The 21,219-nt window shown below is 33.9% G+C and overlaps 1 protein-coding gene across 5 annotated transcripts in view; it reads right to left on the bottom strand.

The window, feature by feature from the left end:
* Window positions 1-21,219, bottom strand: part of NEK7 (NIMA related kinase 7) — a 179,418-nt gene that overhangs the window by 44,428 nt on the left and 113,771 nt on the right. The window lies entirely within an intron of this gene.

Genomic DNA, 21,219 nt, shown 5'->3' with positions numbered 1-21,219 from the left:
ATAATAGTTAAAGGTAAATTCAGCAATAGATATGTATTCCCTAGATATTTCCTATTTTGTAAAACCTGAAATGCTATGTAGTTGTTTGTTATTAATATTGATATGCTAAATATCAGTCAGGGATTTTCAGAATTAGTAAGTTTTGTGAGGTTTTTTGCAATGTTACCAGATGAGGGCAGGATGAAATGAAAACTATTACTGAGATATGTACTGGTTATCTATCTTTTTTATGGGAAAATATAGTATTATTTTTGACTGAAGACTCAGAGAAACAAAAGCATTTTTAAAAATCCTTATTGGCTATTTTAAGCAAAATTCACTTGTATCAAATGATCAAATGGCCTGCTATATCACCAAATTGTTATAATGACTAATAATATTATTGTTAGTTGATAAACACAATTACTAATACAGATGAAAAAAATTCCAGAATCAAAAAGTAATATAAATGATTTCTAGGCAATATAAAGTATTATTAAAATAATAAAAAATACATGCCAGGTTTTCTATTCAGACTACTTTTAATTCCAGAATATTTTAACATCAGTTTTCATTCAAATGAGGAAATACTGCAAAATCAGTTCTTTACATATTATTTTCACTCAGACTTGGAATGAATCCAAATAAATCCTATGTATGGGTTCTCCCCATAGCAAGATTAGCATATCAGAGGACTGTTTGATGTCAACAGGAAGATGGAGACCAGGTTTCTTTTCATTTAAAAATAAATATACAATATCATGTAAGTATACAGACATGAAAGCATACTTTTATGCTTTAATACAGATTTTTAAATTATCTTAATTATACTAACTTTTCAGTTTACAGAAATCTTCAATGTTGTAAATAACTTGAATTACAAATGATAATCAAAACTGTCCACAAAATATCTGAAGCAGGCATTTTTTCTGCATCTATTTCTTGCAAATCTTAAAAAGAATAATGCATAATATTCTTGCATGCTTCTTTAGTGTTTTCATTTCTTCCCAATAGAACATGTGAAAACAAAGAGTTGAAATAATTTCAGCAAGTTTCCACAACATTTACATTTTGAAATCAGAAATTCATGGAAATGTTTTCTTTATAAAACTATAATTTTTATATTAATGTTAGGAAGAGAGAAGGGGAGAGAAAAAAAAAACCTAAAATTACTGGAAACTTGAAACCTGTACACAAGGGCATTTAAACATTCATGAAGTTGTCACAGATATTAAAATTATTAAAAAATCAAATTAAGATAACAAAGAGTTTAAAGTCATTTAGTAAATAAATATTAACTTTTGAATAGGGACACACAATGATATTTTATTTAGGAAACTCAATGATGGGCACTATAAAAATGGTATCAGTTGGCTAAGTTTTTGTTTCTTTTCTTTTTGGTCACTACTCCTTGTGAAAATACATACATAAGATAAAACAAAATAACCGCTGGCATTAAGTTAGCATAATCCATGTCAAGGAAGAATAATTCAGAAAAGATTATTTGCACAAATTAGAAATCAGCTCTTTTGTAATAATATTATAGGAACTTGATTACTCAAAAATTTAAGGAGAAAATGGACTTTACTTTTATACTTAGCTTCCTAGGTAAAACATATTAAAATTTAATTTCATTATAGCATCATTATTATCATATTAAATAGATAATATTTAATGCAGCTATTTACATAAAGAATCAAATATTATATTATATTAAAAGTCACATATGAGACTTTTTTTTTAGGACTTTTTATTTATGAGAATACCTAACATGACAAGAAAGCCTAACTATTTCTGATGGTGGCACTGTTGGCTACCTCTTAGAAAGAGGGCAAAGACTATAAAATAATAGAAAGAAAAATAATAATCTATTTGCATTACTTATAAATTTATATTAAGCCTGATAAAATATCAAATTTTATATATTATTGAAACTGTGGGGAAAAGTTTTCACAACATATTTTGACAATATATGCATGTAAGACAATTTTTCTAGCAAAATGATACAAATTAGAACGACATCCTATTCTATGTTATATTCATAAATATACACATCCAGAGAAGTAATTAACTATTAGATGACAGAAACACAAAAAAGTTATAATACAACAGTTAGAAAAAATAGTTTAATCTTATAGTGATAAAACTATTATCTAGTGAATGCAGAATTAAATCAGATGTATTCAATTTAGATACTCAAATTTGCATGTCAAAATAAAATTTTATATTTGTTTTGAGACCCTCTGAATAAGACAGATAATGGTAAGAACATCCATTGCAATATTAAAACTAAAAAATAGCATTATTTCAACTGAATAATGTTTCATTCTTGGTTTTTGGATAACTTGGACCTGTCACATTGGCTAGCAATTAGGTATTTTAAAAATAGAGGTTGTTTGGTATACTTTTCAAAAGTCATGTTTTGATCATCAAAAAAAGTGGGTCATGTGAATACAAAGATGTCTTTCCCTATATAATTTCTATGCTACTAAGACTATTTTACCCAAAAAAGTAGCATAACAAAAAGACTGCATAATTTTAGCTAATTTGAAATACATTATGATAGCAGATTTCACTCTATAAATAGTATTACTATTTAAAGTTTACAAAGTGGGGGCAGCTAGGTGGCACAGTAGACAGAGCACCAGCCTTGAATTCAGGAGGACCAGAGTTCAAATCTGGTGTCAGACCAGATTTTAGCATTTCCTAGCTGTGTGACCCTGGGCAAGTCACTTAACCCCAGTCTCAGGGGGGGAAAAAAAAAAAAAGTTTACAAAGTGACCGGAGTACAGTATATGTAATACAGATATCACCTAAGTAAATTGTCTTAATAAAAAGTTAACTATTACAAATTTCATCCATTCAAAACTTTTTGGGGAAAATATAAAATTTTCTTTTAAGTTTTCAAATTGTGAATACACAATTAAAATACTATATTATCTATCTGGATAACAAATTTCTAAACTCTAAATATCACTATCAATTCTGGTTCTATCAATTCTAGTCCCTCAATCATTTACGTAACACACTAAGATGTAATCCCATTTTCCCACATTTTTGCTGCCCACATGCAATTCTAGCATTCACTTCATGGAATGGAATTTTTATATAAATTGATGACTTTATTACTCAGGAAAATAATAAACCCAAGGGACAATTACTTCCAAACTTTTAATTGTAATCAATATTCATGGCATTATCATTGAGTAATCTTAATTGGAAGGTAATATTTCTACTATTCTAAGAAGAGATCAGATCTTAAGTATAGTTATTTTACTCAGTTTATGTGTGCCAAGAAAAAGAAAAGTGAAGAGAAGTTTTAGAAATCTAAGGGAAAAGCTAACTCAATAATTAGAAATATAGTGCTATGTACAGCTTACATTAGCATCTTTTTGACATCTTATTCCTTCTAACTCTTAAAACGAACACTAAAAAATATTTTATATTAGAATTTTAAATTCATTACAATATAACAAATATGCTAAATGTCTATACTAACTGATACCTGCAACATGAAAAAGAGATTGAAAAGACTTTCTAAGATACAAATCTTTCTCATACATTGAATGATTATTAAGAAAAATAGTTTCAGATTAAAAATATAAATCAATTGGAATGGAATATCATAATATACATACATACACACAGACATATGTATGTATGTATATGTATCATGTTTATGTTTTCCCTCTATGTATTTAAAGAACTTTCCAGAGAGACTGTGTTCTCTAGTCCTCTTTTTGTTTCTAATTAGCTGCTAGGCCTTGTTGGCTAAGAAGTCTCCGTTTTCTCATTACCATGAAGGAATTGAGTTAAAAACATCTTCTAACTATAAAAATGGATGACTGTATGAGGCTATACTTATAGGAATTAAGTTCACTTGCTTCCTTGGAAACATGATCATGAATTTAACAATATATGGACAGAACACTGTTGACTCAAAGGAAATACCACATGTTCTTCTGAGATATTTACTAGGTAACTAGAATTTTTTCATTAACAAGTTAAATCTTTGTTGATAAAAATCCTAAGCTCTTTAAAGTCAAACTGGAACGTTTCATCCTTAAAAATACATATCTTTGCTGAAAAAATATACAAACAAACAAATGCAAAGCACCTACTTCAGTAAGTGAATTCTAGTTGGAAAGTATTCTCATGAGGCTAATTCAGCTAGTAAACTAAATTCAAATCAGGATTGATTAAAACCATATTATAGGCAAATCTACAGTGTTAGAAACTGCAAAAAGGCAAAAAAAAACAAAAACAAAAAAAAAAACAAAAACAAAAAAACACAACCCTCTGCAGTATCCCTGACAAATGGCTACCCAACCTCCATTTAGGGATCTCCAGTGATGAGGAATTCTTAGAAGTCATTCTTGCCACTTCAGGAGAGTTCTAATTTTTAAGAAGCTTTTCCTCATATTTAAAATCTACTTCTCCAAATGCTACCCAGAACTCCCTAGAGTGAGGCAAAACAAACCTAATCTTTCTTCTACATAAAAATTGCCTATCAAATATCTAAATGTGGCTATCATTCTTTAAGCTTTTTTTTTTTAACCTCAGGCTAAATCTTCTCATTTTCTGAAATTTATCCTCATACAATATGATTTCCAAGTTTATCAGCACTCAGACTGTCCTCAAGTTAGTACTTTACAGTTTGCCAACACAAAAATATTGGCCTCTAAAAGTCTATACTCTAGTATGAGAGATAAAACAAATACACAAATATACCACAAATAACAACAATAGTATGTAATAAGTATATAGAAGCACAAACAAGACATAGTTTCAAAGGAAGGATTGTATTCGCAAGGTAAAAATAATCTGGGAAGAGAAACAAAACAAAACAAAACAAAAAAATACAGTGCTCACAGATTACACTTATTTCCCAGTGTTCCTTTTCTGGATGTAGCTGATTCTGTCCATCATTGATCAGTTGGAATTAGATTAGCTCTTCTCTATGTTGAAGATATCCACTTCTATCAGAATACATCCTCATACAGTATCATTGTTGAAGTGTATAATGATCCCCTAGTTCTGCTCGTTTCACTCAGCATCAGTTGATATAAGTCTCTCCAAGCCTCTCTGTATTTCTCCTGTTGGTCATTTCTTACAGAACAATAATATTCCATAACATTCATATACCATAATTTACCCAAACATTCTCCAATTGATGGACATCCATTCATTTTCCAGTTTCTAGCCACGATGAAAAAGGCTGCCCACAAACATTTTGGCACATACAGATCCCTTTCCCTTCTTTAGTATTTCCTTGGGATATAAGCCCAGTAGCAGCACTGCTGGGTCAAAGGGTATGCACATTTTGATAACTTTTGGGGCATAATTCCAGATTGGTCTCCAGAATGGTTAGATTCTTTCACAACTCCACCACAATGCAGAATCCCAGTTTTCCCACAGCCCCTCCAACATGCATCATTATTTGTTCCTGTCATCTTGGCCAATCTGACAGGTGTGTAATGATGTCTCAGAGTTGTCTTAATTTGCATTTCTCTTTTTTTTTTTTTTTTTTTTAATTTTTTATTTTATTTTATAATTATAACATTTTTTGATAGTACATATGCATGGGTAATTTTTTACAACATTATCCCTTGCACTTACTTCTATTCAGATTTTTTCCCTTCCTCCCCCAACCCCCTCCCCCAGATGGCAAGCAGTCTTATATATGTTAAATATATTACAGTATAATTTAGATACAATATATGTGTGTAGAACCGAATTTTTTGTTGCACAGGTAGAATTGGATTCAGAAGGTAAAAATAACAGTTTACATTCATTTCCCAGTGTTCCTTTTCTGGATGTAGCTGGTTCTGTCCATCATTAATCAATTGGAATTGGATTAGCTCTTCTCTATGTTGAAGAAATCCACTTCCATCAGCATACATCCTCGTACAGTATCATTGTTGAAGTGTATAATGATCTTCTGGTTCTGCTCGTTTCACTCAGCATCAGTTGATGTAAGTCTCTCCAAGCCTCTCTGTATTTCTCCTGTTGGTCATTTCTTATAGAACAATAATATTCCATAACATTCATATACCATAGTTTACCCAACCATTCTCCAATTGATGGACATCCATTCATCTTCCAGCTTCTAGCCACTATGAAAAGGGCTGCCACAAACATTTTGGCACATACAGGACCCTTTCCCTTCTCTAGTAGTTCCTTGGGGTATAAGCCCAGTAGTAGTATGGCTGGGTCAAAGGGTATGCACATTTTGATAACTTTTTGGGCATAATTCCAGATTGCTCTCCAGAATGGTTGGATTCTTTCACAACTCCACCAACAATGCATCAGTGTCCCAGTTTTCCCACAGCCCCTCCAACATTCATCGTTATTTGTTCCTGTCATCTTAGCCAATCTGACAGGTGTGTAATGATACCTCAGAGTTGTCTTAATTTGCATTTCTCTGATCAATAGTGATTTGGAACACTCTTTCATATGAGTGGAAATAGTTTTAATTTCATCATCTGAAAATTGTCTGTTCATATCCTTTGACCATTTATCAATTGGAGAATGGCTTGATTTCTTATAAATTAAAGTCAATTCTCTGTATATTTTGGAGATGAGGCCTTTATCAGAACCTTTAACTGTAAAAATTTTTTCCCAATTTGTTACTTCCCTTCTAATCTTGTTTGCATTAGTTTTGTTTGTGCAGAAACTTTTTAATTTGGTGTAATCAAAATGTTCTATTTTGTGATCAATAATGGTCTCTAGTTTTCCCTTGGACACAAACTCCTTCCTCCTCCACAAGTCTGAGAGGTAAACCATCCCCTGTTCCTCCAATTTATTTATGATTTCGTTCTTTATGCCTAAATCTTGGACCCATTTTGATCTAATCTTAGTATGTGGTGTTAAATGTGGGTCCATGCCTAGTTTCTGCCATACTAATTTCCAGTTTTCCCAGCAGTTTTTGTCAAATAATGAATTCTTATCCCAAAATTTGGGATCTTTGGGTTTGTCAAAGATTAGATTGCTATTTTTATTCACTATCTTGTCCTGGGAACCTAACCTATGCCACTGATCAACTAGTCTATTTCTTAGCCAATACCAAATGGTTTTGGTGACGGTTGCTTTATAATATAGCTTTAAATCAGGTACACTTAGACCACCTTCCTCTGACTTTTTTTTCATTAGTTCCCTTGCAATTCTCGACCTTTTATTCTTCCATATGAATTTTGTTGTTATTTTTTCTGGGTCATTAAAATAGTTTCTTGGGAGTCTGATTGGTATAGCACTAAATAAATAGATTAGTTTGGGGAGTATTGTCATCTTTATTATATTCGCTCGGCCTATCCAAGAACATTGAATGTCTTTCCAATTATTTAAATCTGACTTTATTTTTGTGGCAAGTGTTTTGTAATTTTGCTCATATAATTCCTGACTCTCCTTTGGTAGATATATTCCCAAATATTTGATACTATCGACTGTTATTTTGAATGGAATTTCTCTTTGTATCTCTTGCTGTTGGATTGTGTTGTTAATGTATAAAAATGCTGAGGATTTATGTGGATTTATTTTGTATCCTGCGACTTTGCTAAAATTCTGAATTATTTCTAATAGCTTTTTAGCAGAGTCTTTGGGGTTCTCTAAGTATACCATCATGTCATCTGCGAAAAGTGACAATTTGATTTCTTCATTTCCTACTCTAATTCCTTGGATCTCTTTCTCGGCTCTTATTGCCAAGGCTAGAGTTTCTAGTACTATATTGAATAGTAATGGTGATAGTGGGCAACCTTGTTTCACTCCTGATCTTACAGGGAAAGGTTCTAGTTTATCACCATTACATATGATGTTTACTGAAGGTTTTAAATATATGCTCATTATTATTTTAAGGAATAGTCCATTTATTCCTATACTCTCAAGCGTTTTTAGTAGGAATGGATGTTGGATTTTATCAAATGCCTTTTCTGCATCTATTGAGATGATCATATGGTTTTTATTAATTTGATTATTAATATGGTCAATTATACTAATAGTTTTCCTAATATTAAACCAGCCCTGCATTCCTGGTATAAATCCCACTTGGTCATAGTGTATTATCCTGGGGATGATTTTCTGAAGTCTATTTGCTAATATCTTATTTAAGATTTTAGCATCAATATTCATTAAGGAAATTGGTCTGTAGTTTTCTTTCTCAGTTTTCGATCTACCTGGTTTAGGTATCAGTACCATGTCTGTGTCATAGAAGGAATTTGGTAGGACTCCTTCAATCCCTATTTTTTCAAATAGTTTACATAGCATTGGAGTTAGTTGTTCTTTAAATGTTTGGTAGAATTCACCTGTAAATCCATCTGGTCCTGGGGATTTTTTCTTAGGAAGTTGGTTAATAGCTTGGTCTATTTCTTTTTCTGAGATGGGACAGGAATATACTTTCTTCTCAGCAGTTCATGGAACCTATACAAAAATTGATCATATACTAGGGCATAAAAATCTCAAAATCAAATGCAGTAAGGCAGAAATAGTAAATGCATCCTTTTCAGACCATAATGCAATCAAAATAACATTTAATAAAAAGCCAGGGGAAAATAGACCAAAAAATAATTGGAAACTAAATAATCTTATACTAAAGAATGATTGGGTAAAACAGCAAATCATAGACATAATTAATAACTTCACCCAAGAAAATGACAATAATGAGACATCATACCAAAATGTGTGGGATACAGCCAAAGCAGTAATTAGGGGAAGTTTTATATCTCTACAGGCCTACCTGCATAAAATAGAGAAAGAGAGGGCCAACGAATTGGGTTTACAACTAAAATTGCTAGAAAAGGAACAAATTAAAAACCCCCAGACAAACACAAAACTTGAAATTCAAAAAATAAAAGGTGAGATTAATAAAATTGAAAGTAAAAAAACTATTGAATTAATTAATAAAACTAAGAGTTGGTTTTATGAAAAAACCAACAAAATAGACAAACCCTTAGTAAACCTGATTAAAAAAAGGAAAGAGAAAAAGCAAATTGATAGTCTTGAAAATGAAAAGGGTGAACTCACCACTAATGAAGAGGAAATTAGAACAATAGTTAGGAGCTACTTTGCTCAACTTTATGCCGATAAATTCGATAACTTAAATGAAATGGAAGAATACCTTCAAAAATATAGCTTGCCCAGATTAACAGAGGAAGAAGTAAGTAGTTTAAATTGTCCCATCTCAGAAAAAGAAATTTGCATTTCTCTTATCAATAGTGATTTGGAACACTTTCATATGAATGGAAATAGTTTTAATTTCATCATCTGAAAATTGTCTATTCATATCCTTTGACCATTTATCAATTGGAGAATGGCTTGAGGCCTTTATCAGAACCTTTAACTGTAAAAATGTTTTCCCAATTTGTTACTTCCCTTCTAATCTTGTTTTCATTAGTTTTGTTTGTGCAGAAACTTTTTAATTTGGTGTAATCAAAATTTTCTATTTTGTGATCAATAATGGTCTCTAGTTCTCCCTTGGACACAAACTCCTTCCTCCTCCACAAGTCTGAGAGGTAAACCATCCCATGTTCCTCCAATTTATTTATGATTTCATTCTTAATGCCTTAATCTTGGACCCATTTTGATCTAATCTTAGTATGTGGTGTTAAATGTGGGTCCATGCCTAGTTTCTGCCATACTAATTTCCAGTTTTCCCAGCAGTTTTTTTTAATAATGAATTCTTATCCCAAAATTTGGGATCTCTGGGTTTGTCAAACACTAGATTGCTATTTTTATTCACTATCTTGCCCTGTGAACCTAACCTGTGCCACTGATCAACTAGTCTATTTCTTAGCCAATACCAAATGGTTTTGGTGACTGCTGTTTTATAATATAGTTCTAGATCAGGTACACTTAGACCACATTCCTCTGACTTTTTTTTCATTATTTCCCTTGAAATTCTCAACCTTTTGTTGTTCCATATGAATTCTGTTGTTATTTTTTCTAGGTCATTAAAATAGTTTCTTGGAAGTCTGATTGGTATAGCACTAAATAAATAGATTAGTTTAGGGAGTATTGTTATCTTAATTATATTCGCTCGGCCTATCCAAGAGCACTGAATGTCTTTCCAATTATTTAAATCTGACTTTATTTTTGTGGCAAGTGTTTTGTAATTTTGCTCATATAATTCCTGACTCTCCTTTGGTAGATTTATTCCCAAATATTTTATACTATCGACCGTTATTTTGAATGGAATTTCCCTTTGTTGTATTATGTTGCTAATGTATAAAAATGCTGAGGATTTATGTGGATTTATTTTGTATCCTGCAACTTTGCTAAAATTCTGAATTATTTCTAATAGCTTTTTTAGCAGAGTCTTTGGGGTTCTCTAAGTATACCATCATGTCATCTGCAAAGAGTGATAATTTGATTTCCTCATTTCCTACTCTAATTCCTTGAATCTCTTTCTCGTCTCTTATTGCCGAGGCTGGAGTTTCTAGTACTATACTGAATAGTAATGGTGATAGTGGGCAACCTTGTTTCACTCCTGATCTTACAGGGAAAGGTTCTACTTTATCGCCATTACATATGATGTTTACTGAAGGTTTTAAATATATGCTCCTTATTATTTTAAGGAATAGTCCATTTATTCTTATACTCTCAAGAGTTTTTAGTAGGAATGGATGTTGGATTTTATCAAATGTTTTTTTGCATCTATTGAGATGATCATATGGTTTTTATTAATTTGATTATTAATATGGTCAATTATGCTAATAATTTTCCTAATATTAAACCAGCCCTGCATTCCTGGTATAAAATCCACTTGGTCTTAGTGTATTATCCTGGGGATGATTTTCTGAAGTCTTTTTGCTAATATCTTATTTAAGATTTTAGCATCAATAAGGAAATTGGTCTATAGTTTTCTTTCTTAGTTTTCGATCTACCTGGTTTAGGTATCAGTACCATGTCTGTGCCATAAAAGGAATTTGGTAGGACTCCTTCCATTCCTATTTTTTCAAATAGTTTATATAGCATTGGAGTTAGTTCTTTAAATGTTTGGTAGAATTCATATCTGTCAAAGGATATGAACAGACAATTTTCAGATGATGAAATTAAAACTATTTCCACTCATATGAAAGAGTGTTCCAAATCACTATTGATCAGAGAAATGCAAATTAAGATAACTCTGAGGTATCATTACACACCTGTCAGATTGGCTAAGATGACAGGAACAAATAATGATGCATGTTGGAGGGGCTGTGGGAAAACTGGGACACTGATGCATTGTTGGTGGAGTTGTGAAAGAATCCAACCATTCTGGAGAGCAATCTGGAATTATGCCCAAAAAGTTATCAAAATGTGCATACCCTTTGACCCAGCCATACTACTACTGGGGTACTACTAAAGAAGGGAAAGGGACCTGTATGAGCCAAAATGTTTGTGGCAGCCCTTTTCATAGTGGCTAGAAGCTGGAAGATGAATGGATGTCCATCAATTGGAGAATGGTTGGGTAAACTATGGTATATGAATGTTATGGAATATTATTGTTCTATAAGAAATGACCAACAGGAGAAATACAGAGAGGCTTGGAGAGACTTACATCAACTGATGCGGAGTGAAACGAGCAGAACCAGAAGATCATTATACACTTCAACATTGATACTGTACGAGGATGTATGCTGATGGAAGTGGATTTCTTCAACATAGAGAAGAGCTAATCCAATTCCAATTGATTAATGATGGACAGAACCAGCTACATCCAGAAAAGGAACACTGGGAAATGAATGTAAACTGTTATTTTTACCTTCTGAATCCAATTCTTCCTGTGCAACAAAAAATTCGGTTCTATACACATATATTGTATCTAGAATATACTGTAATATATTTAACATATATAAGACTGCTTGCCATCTGGGGGAGGGGGTTGGGGGAGGAAGGGAAAAAATCTAAATAGAAGTAAGTGCAAGGGATAATGTTGTAAAAAATTACCCATGCATATGTACTGTCAAAAAAATGTTATAATTATAAAATAAAATAAAAATTAAAAAAAAAAAAATTTCACATCTGGCCCTGGGGATTTTTTCTTAAGAAGTTGATTAATAGCTTGTTTTCTTTTTCTAAGATGGGACTATTTAGACTACTTATTTCTTCCTCTGTTAATCTGGACAAACTATATATTTGAAGGTATTCTTCTATTTCATTTAAGTTATTGAATTTATTGGCATAAAGTTGAGCAAAGTAGCTCCTAACCGTTGTTCTAATTTCCTCTTCATTAGTGGCGAGTTCTCCCTTTTCATTTTCAAGACTAACAATTTGCTTTTTCTCTTTCCTTTTTTTAATCAGGTTTACTAAGGGTTTGTCAATTTTGTTGGTTTTTTCATAGAACCAACTCTTAGTTTTATTAATTAATTCAATAGTTTTTACTTTCAATTTTATTAATCTCACCTTTTATTTTTTGAATTTCAAGTTTTGTGTTTGTCTGGGGGTTTTTAGTTTGTTCCTTTTCTAGCAATTTTAGTTGTAAGCCCAATTCGTTGGCCCTCTCTTTCTCTATTTTATGCAAGTAGGCCTGTAGAGATATAAAACTTCCCCTTATTACTGCTTTGGCTGTATCCCACACATTTTGGTATGATGTCCTCATTATTGTCATTTTCTTGGGTGAAGTTATTAATTATGTCTATGATTTGCTGTTTTACCCAATCATTCTTTAGTATAAGATTATATTTAGTTTCCAATTATTTTTTGGTCTATTTTCCCCTGGCTTTTTATTAAATGTTATTTTGATTGCATTATGGTCTGAAAAGGATGCATTTACTATTTCTGCCTTACTGCATTTGATTTTGAGGTTTTTATGCCCTAGTATATGATCAATTTTTGTATAGGTTCCATGAACTGCTGAGAAGAAGAAACTGCCTTTCTGTCTCCATTTAGCTTTCGCCAAAGATCTATCATATCAAACTTTTCTAGTATTCTATTTATCTCTTTGACTTCTTTCTTATTTATTTTGTGGTTTGATTTATCTAATTCTGAGAGTGCAAGGTTGAGATCTCCTGCTATTATAGTTTTGCTGTGTATTTCTTCTTGCAGCTCTCTTAATTTCTCTTTTAAGAATTTAGATGCTGCACCTCTTGGTGTGTATATGTTTAATATTGATACTGCTTCATTATTGATGCTACCCTTTAGCAGGATATAATGCCCTTCCTTATCTCTTTTAATTAGATCAATTTTTGTTTTTGCTTGATCTGAGATGAGGATGGCTACCCCTGCTTTTTTGGCTTTGCCTGAAGCATAGTAGATTCTGCTCCACCCTTTTACTTTTAGTTTGAATGTATCACCCTGTTTCACGTGTGTTTCTTGTAAATAACATAGTAGGATTCTGACTTTTAATCCAGTCTGCTAACTGCTTCCTCTTTATGAGGCAGTTTGCCCCATTCACATTTATGGTTAGAATGACTAATTCTATGTTACTTGCCATCCTATTAACCCCTGCTTATGCTTTTCCCCTTTCCTTCCCTCTTACCCCCCTACCCAGTATTAAACTTGTGAACACCACTTGCTTTTCACAGCCCTCCCTTTTTAGTATCCCTCCTCCACCTTAAAATTCCTCCCCTTATTTTACCCCTTTTCATCACAATTTCTGTATTCCCTTCCCTTTAGCTTACTCCTTCCCTCTCACTTTTCAATGAAGTGGAAGAAGTTTCACCATAAATCGAATATGTCTATTGATACACACTATGTTCATCTCCCTCCTTTCTTTCTCTCAGATATAATAGGTTACCTTTGCCTCTTCATGAGATGTAGTACCACCACTTTACACTTTTAGAAATCTCTTGAGTTTTGTATTTGTATTTGAAGATCAAACATTTTATGTAGGTGTGGTTTTTTCATCAAGAATAGATGGAATTCATTTATTTCATTAAATGTCCATCTTCTTCCCTGGAAAATGATGCTCATTTTTGCTGGGTAAGTTATTCTTGGCTGCATACCAAGTTCCTTAGCCTTTCGGAATATCACGTTCCAGGCCCTTTGTTCTTTTAATGTGGACGCTGCTAGATCCTGGGTTATCCTTATTGTGGCTCCTCCATATCTGAATTGCTTTTTTCTAGAAGCTTCTAATAATTTTTCCTTTGTCTGATGGTTCTGGAACTTGGCCACTATATTTCTTGGCGTTTTGTTTTTAGGGTCCCTTTCAGTAGGTGATCGATGAATTTTTTCAATGTCTATTTTACCCTCTGTTTCCAAAATGTCTGGGCAGTTCTCTTTGATAATTTCCTTGAAAATAGTGACCAAGCTCTTTTTTTTTCCTCACATTTTTCAGGGAGTCCGATTATTCTCAAATTGTCTCTCCTGGATCTGTTTTCCAGGTCTGTTGTCTTTCTAATAAGGTACTTGACATTCTTTTCAATTGTTTCATTTCTCTGGTTTTGCTTGACTACCTCTTGGTTTCTCCTTGAGTCTTTCATTTCTTTTTGTTTGAGTCTAATTTCAATGATGTATTTTCTTCACTCACTTTTTTATATCTTTTTGTAATTGTTCAATTGTGTTTTTAAGTGAGTTTTTTCTTCTATTTAATTTTTTTCCATTTTATCCATTTTATTTTTTAGAGAGCTGATTTCTTTATCCAGCTCACTAATCCTGTTTTCCTTGGAGTTGTTTACCTTTTCCAATTCACTAATCCTATTTTCCTTGGAGTTGTTTACCTTTTCCAATTCACTAATTTTGTTTCTTAATGATTTGATCTCTTTATCCACTCTGGATAACTTCTCCAGGCTCTCTTTCCAAGCTTCCCTTTCCTTTTCCCATTTCTCTTGTAGTTCTCTTGTGAGAGCCTTTTTGATTTCCTCTATGAGATTCTTTTGTATTGAGGAGCAGCTCATATCCCCCTTAGGGGATTCCTCTAGGGACAGTCTGTTTTAGTCTCCTCAGTGTTTGAAGTCTGCTCTCTCTCCATACAGAAGCTGTCAATGGTTAGAGCCCTTTTGAATTTTTTGTTCATTTTGTCAAGAGTGGAATCGAAGAATACAAATTGACAAGAGAAACAATTGGTCTGTTTTGGGGGGGATGGGGCTGGATGGTGTTAATGGGCTTCCTCTACAGACTAAGGGGTAGGGCAGCAGAGAGGCACTAACAGGACAGTGATGGCTGCGCTGGGTCTGAGCTCTGAGGCTCTGAGAACTCGGAGTCACTCCAGGTGGGGTTTGGGGGTGGCCGGTTCAGAGAGACACTAGCTTTCCAGGGTTTTAATCTTCACCTCCAGTGTTTACACCCTCTCTGCTGCTCCTGGCTTGCTGCCAAGAGGGAATATCCACACTGGGGTAAAAGTCTTTTTGCAGAAATGGCAGAGATCGTGCCCTTCCCCCCTCAGGTCTAAACTGTGTGAACTGCCTGTCTAGCTCTTGCTTGCCGGCCCTCAGTCTGCGCCCAGTCTGTTCTACCCTCCCCCTAGCAAACACAGACCTCTGGCGAATTTCAAGGATGTCGTCTGTTGGTGATAATTTGTGGATTTCTTTTCTGGTCAAGCATTAACTCTGAGGCTTGTCATGAAGTAAGTCCTGAGAGAAAACACGGAACTCAAGCAGCTGTCTGCCTCCATGCCGCCATCTTGGCCGGAAGTCACCATACAAATTGTTTTCATGCATATAAAGTCATATCTAAACAACTGGAAAAATATCAATTGCTCATGGCAATTGATTCAACCATATCTCATGGATAGGTTGAACTAATCTAATATAAATGACAATTCTACCTAACATGGTCTACTTGTATAATGCCATACTAATCAAACTGCCGAAAATTATTTTATAGAGCCAAAAATAATAACAACAAAATAACCAATTACTATAATAATCTAGGATTTGATAAACCCTCAAATTCTAGCTTCTGGGATAAGAACTCACTATTCCAAAGAATTGCTGGGAAAACAGGAAAATAGTGTCAGAAACTCAGCATAGACCTACATCTCACATTCCATCCCAAAATAAGGCCAAAATGAGTATATGATTTAGGCATAAAGGGTTATACTATAAGCAAACTAGGAGAATACAGGATAGTTTATCCATTACATTTTTGGAGAAGGGAAGAATTTATGGTCAAAGAAGACTTAGAGAACCTTAAGAAATACAAAACAGACAACTATGATTACATTAAATTAAAAAGGTTTTGCATAAACAAAACCAACACAGACAAAATTAGAAGAAAAGTACAAAGCTGGGAGAAAAAAATTAATAGTCAGTGTTTCTGATAAAGGCCTCATTTCTAAAGTAATAAAGAAAGCATGAAATTTATAAAAATACAAGTAGCTCCCCAACTGATAAATGGTCATAGGATATAAACAGCCAATTTTTAGATGAAAAAAATTAAAGCCACCTATAGGAAAAGATGATATATGTTGAAGGGGACATGGGAAAACTGGGACACTAATGCATTATTGGTAGAATTATGAAATGATTCAATCATTCTGGAGAGCAATTTAGAACTATGCCCAAAGGGCTATAAAACTATATGTACCCTTTGACCCATCAGTGCCACTACTGGGTCTTTGTCCCAAAAAAATCATAAAAGAGGGAAAAGTACTCATCATGTGCAAAAATGTTTGAAGCAGCTCTTCTTATGGTGGCAAAGAACTGGAAAACCAGTAGATATCCATCACTTAGGGAATGGATGAATAAATTATGGTATATGCAAGAAATGAAATATTATTGTTCTATAAACAATGATGAACAAGCTGATTTTAGAAAGGCATGGAAAGATTTATATGAACTGATGTTGAGCAAAAAAAAATGTAGAAGCAGGAATACCCTGTGTATTGTAACAGCAAAATTTTGCAAAGATTAACTATGACAGACTTGGTAAGTCTTAGTGGTTCAGTGATCCAAAGCAATCCTTAATAAACTTTAGATAACAAACAACATCTGTATCCAGAGAGAGAACTATGTAAACTGAATGTAAATCCATACATGCTATGTTCACTTTTTTCCCCTTTTTCTTCTGTTTTATTTTCCTCTTGTGGTTTCTCCCATCTGTTCTGATTTTTCTCTCCCAATATGATATGAAAAATTAATGGATATGTATAACTAAATATATCTCTCTCTAGGAATCTGATTCTATTTCATATCTCAAACTCTGACTTTGCATTATCAATGAATGATTTTAAAAAATACTGTATTATCCTAAAATAACTTTAGATTTGGTACTATCAAGAAATCATGTCAAGATATTCTGTTAATTTGAAAAGATAATAAATAGATGCAAGATAGAAAAGATCTTAAAGATTTGTTGGCAACACTATAAATTAGTTCAACTGTTCTGAAAAATATTTAATAAGGAAAAAAAAAAAAAAAAAAAAAAAGACTTCCGGCCAAGATGGCGGCGTGGAGGCAGACAGCTGCTTGAGCTCCTCGTTTTCTCTCAGAACTTACTTCATGACAAGCCTCTGACTTAATGCTCGACCCAGAAAGAAATCCACAAATTATCACCAAGAGAAGACATCCTTGAAAGTCGCCAGAAAAGGTCTGTGTTTGCTCGGGGGAGGGTCAATCAGACTGGGCGCAGACTGAGGGCAGACAGCCAGAGCAAGACAGGCAGCTCACACAGCTCAGACCAGAGGGGGAGGGGTGTGATCTCTGCCGTTTCTGTGAAAGGGCTTTTGCCCCAGTGTGGATGCTCCGTCTTGGCAGCAAGCCAGGAGCGGTGGAGAGGGTGTAAACACCGGAGGTGAAGATTAAAACCCCAGAAAGCCAGCGTCTCTCAGAACCCGACCACCCCCAATCACCACCTGGACTGACTCAGTGCGTTCTCGGAGCCTCAGAGCGCAGACTCAGTACAGTCATTGCTGTTCTGTTAGTGCTTCTCTGCTGCCCTACCCCCAGTCTGTAGAGGAAGCCCATTAATACCATCCAGCCCCATCCCCCACAAAACAGACCAATTGTTTCTCTTGTCAGTTTGTTTTCTTTGATTCCTACTCCGACAAAATGAACAAAAAATTCAAAAGGGCTCTAACCATTGACAGCTTCTGTGTGGAGAGGGAGCAGACTTCAAATGCTGAGGAGACTAGGAACAGACTGTCCCCAGATGTATCCCCTGGGAGGGATATAAGCTGCTCCTCAATACAAAAGAACCTTATAGAGGAAATCAAAAAGGCTCTCACAAGAGAGCTGGAAGAGAAATGGGAAAAGGAAAGGGAAGCTTGGCAAGAGAGCCTGGAGAAGTCATCCCATGCATTCAAAGACAGAGTGGATAAAGAAATCAAATCATTGAGAAACAAGATTAGTGAGCTGGAAAAGGTAAACAACTCAAGGAAAATAGGATTAGTGAGCTGGAAAAGGTAAACAACTCCAAGGAAAACAGGATTAGTGAGCTGGAAAAAGAAATCAGCTCTCTAAAAAATAAAATGGATAAAATGGAAAAAAATTCCATAGAAGATAAAAACTCAATTGGACAATTACAAAGAGATATAAAAAAAGTGAGTGAAGAAAATACATCATTGAAAATTAGACTGGAGCAAGTAGAAATGAATGACTCAAGGAGAAACCAAGAGGGAGTCAAGCAAAACCAGAGAAATGAAACAATTGAAAAGACTGTCAAGTACCTTACCAGAAAGACAACAGACCTGGAAAATAGATCTAGGAGAGACAATTTGAGAATAATCGGACTCCCTGAAAAATGGGAGGAAAAAAAGAGCTTGGACACCATTTTCGAGGAAATTATCAAAGAGAACTGCCCAGAGGTTTTGGAAACAGAGGGTAAAATAGACATTGAAAAAATTCATCGATCACCTACTGAAAGGGACCCTAAAATCAAAACGCCAAGAAATATAGTGGCCAAGTTCAATAACCATCAGACAAAGGAAAAGACATTGGAAGCTGCTAGAAAAAACAATTCAGATATGGGGGATCCACAATAAGGATAACCCAGGATCTAGCAGCGTCCACATTAAAAGAACGCAGGGCCTGGAACATGATATTCCGAAAGGCTAAGGAACTTGGTATGCAGCCAAGAATAACTTACCCAGCAAGAATGAGCATCGTTTTCCAGGGAAGAAGATGGACATTTAACGAAATAAATGAATTCCATCTATTTTTGATGAAAAAACCAGACCTACATAAAAGGTTTGATCTTCAAATACAGAACTCAAGAGATTTCTAAAAAGGTAAAAAGAAATCTTGAGAACTATACTTCTGTCAAAAAAATATGTAAAGAACATATGTACAATTTGTCTTAGAAACTAGAGGTGGAAAGGAGATTATATCATAAAAAAGTGTAAAGTGGTGGTACTACATCTCATGAAGAGGCAAAGGTAACCTATTATATCTGAGAGAAAGAAAGGAGGGAGATGAACATAGCGTGTATCAATAGACATATTTGATTTATGGTGAAACTTCTTCCACTTCATTGAAAAGTGAAAGGGAAGGAGTAAGCTAAGGGGAAGGGAATACAGTAATTTTGAGGAAAAGGGGTAAAATAAGGGGAGGATCTTTAAGGTGGGGGAGGGATCCTAAAAAGGGAAGGCTGTGAAAAGCAAGTGGTGTTCACCAGTTTAATACTGGATAGGAGGGTAAAAGGGAAGGAAAGGGGAAAAGCATAAGCAGGGGTTAATAGGATGGCAAGCAATATAGAATTAGTCCTTCTAACTATAAATGTGAATGGGGCAAACTGCCTCATAAAGAGGAAGCAGTTAGCAGACTGGATTAAAAGTCAGAATCCTACTATATGTTGTTTACAGGAAACACACCTGAAACAGGATGAGACATTCAAACTAAAAGTAAAAGGGTGGAGCAGAATCTATTATGCTTCAGGCAAAACCAAAAAAGCAGGAGTAGCCATCCTCATCTCAGATCAAGCAAAAACAAAAATTGATCTAATTAAAAGAGATAAGGAAGGGCATTATATCCTGCTAAAGGGAAGCATCAATAGTGAAGCAGTATCAATATTAAATATGTATGCATCAAGTGGTGCAGCATCTAAATTCTTAAAAGAGAAATTAAGAGAGCTGCAAGAGGAAATAGATAGCAAAACTATAATAGCAGGAGATCTCAACCTTGCACTCTCAGAATTAGATAAATCAAACCACAAAATAAATAAGAAAGAAGTCAAAGAGGTAAATAGAATACTAGAAAAGCTTGATATGATAGATCTTTGGCGAAAGCTAAATGGAGACAGAAAGGAATATACTTTCTTCTCAGCAGTTCATGGAACCTATACAAAAATTGATCATATACTAGGGCATAAAAACCTCAAAATCAAATGCAGTAAGGCAGAAATAGTAAATGCATCCTTTTCAGACCATAATGCAATCAAAATAACATTTAATAAAAAGCCAGAGGAAAATAGACCAAAAAATAATTGGAAACTAAATAATCTTATACTAAAGAATGATTGGGTAAAACAGCAAATCATAGACATAATTAATAACTTCACCCAAGAAAATGACAATAATGAGACATCATACCAAAATGTATGGGATACAGCCAAAGCAGTAATAAGGGGAAGTTTTATATCTCTACAGGCCTACTTGCATAAAATAGAGAAAGAGAGGGCCAACGAATTGGGCTTACAACTAAAATTATTAGAAAAGGAACAAATTAAAAACCCCCAGACAAACACAAAACTTGAAATTCAAAAAATAAAAGGTGAGATTAATAAAATTGAAAGTAAAAAAACTATTGGATTAATTAATAAAACTAAGAGTTGGTTTTATGAAAAAACCAACAAAATAGACAAACCCTTAGTAAACCTGATTAAAAAAAGGAAAGAGAAAAAGAAAATTGATAGTCTTGAAAATGAAAAGGGTGAACTCACCACTAATGAAGAGGAAATTAGAACAATAGTTAGGAGCTACTTTGCTCAACTTTATGCTGACAAATTCGATAACTTAAATGAAATGGAAGAATACCTTCAAAAATATAGCTTGCCCAGATTAACAGAGGAAGAAGTAAGTAGTCTAAATAGTCCCATCTCAGAAAAAGAAATAGACCAAGCTATTAGCCAACTTCCTAAGAAAAAGTCCCCAGGACCAGATGGATTTACAGGTGAATTCTACCAAACATTTAAAGAACAACTAACTCCAATGCTATGTAAACTATTTGAAAAAATAGGGATTGAAGGAGTCCTACCAAATTCCTTCTATGACACAGACATGGTACTGATACCTAAACCAGGTAGATCGAAAACTGAGAAAGAAAACTATAGACCAATTTCCTTAATGAATATTGATGCTAAAATCTTAAATAAGATATTAGCAAATAGACTTCAGAAAATCATCCCCAGGATAATACACTATGACCAAGTGGGATTTATACCAGGAATGCAGGG

Source organism: Sminthopsis crassicaudata, chromosome 4, assembly GCF_048593235.1.
Source record: "Sminthopsis crassicaudata isolate SCR6 chromosome 4, ASM4859323v1, whole genome shotgun sequence".
NCBI classification, from domain to species: domain Eukaryota; kingdom Metazoa; phylum Chordata; class Mammalia; order Dasyuromorphia; family Dasyuridae; genus Sminthopsis; species Sminthopsis crassicaudata.
Note: the sequence above shows the minus strand (reverse complement) of the source record. Positions and strands in the feature narration are given on the sequence as shown.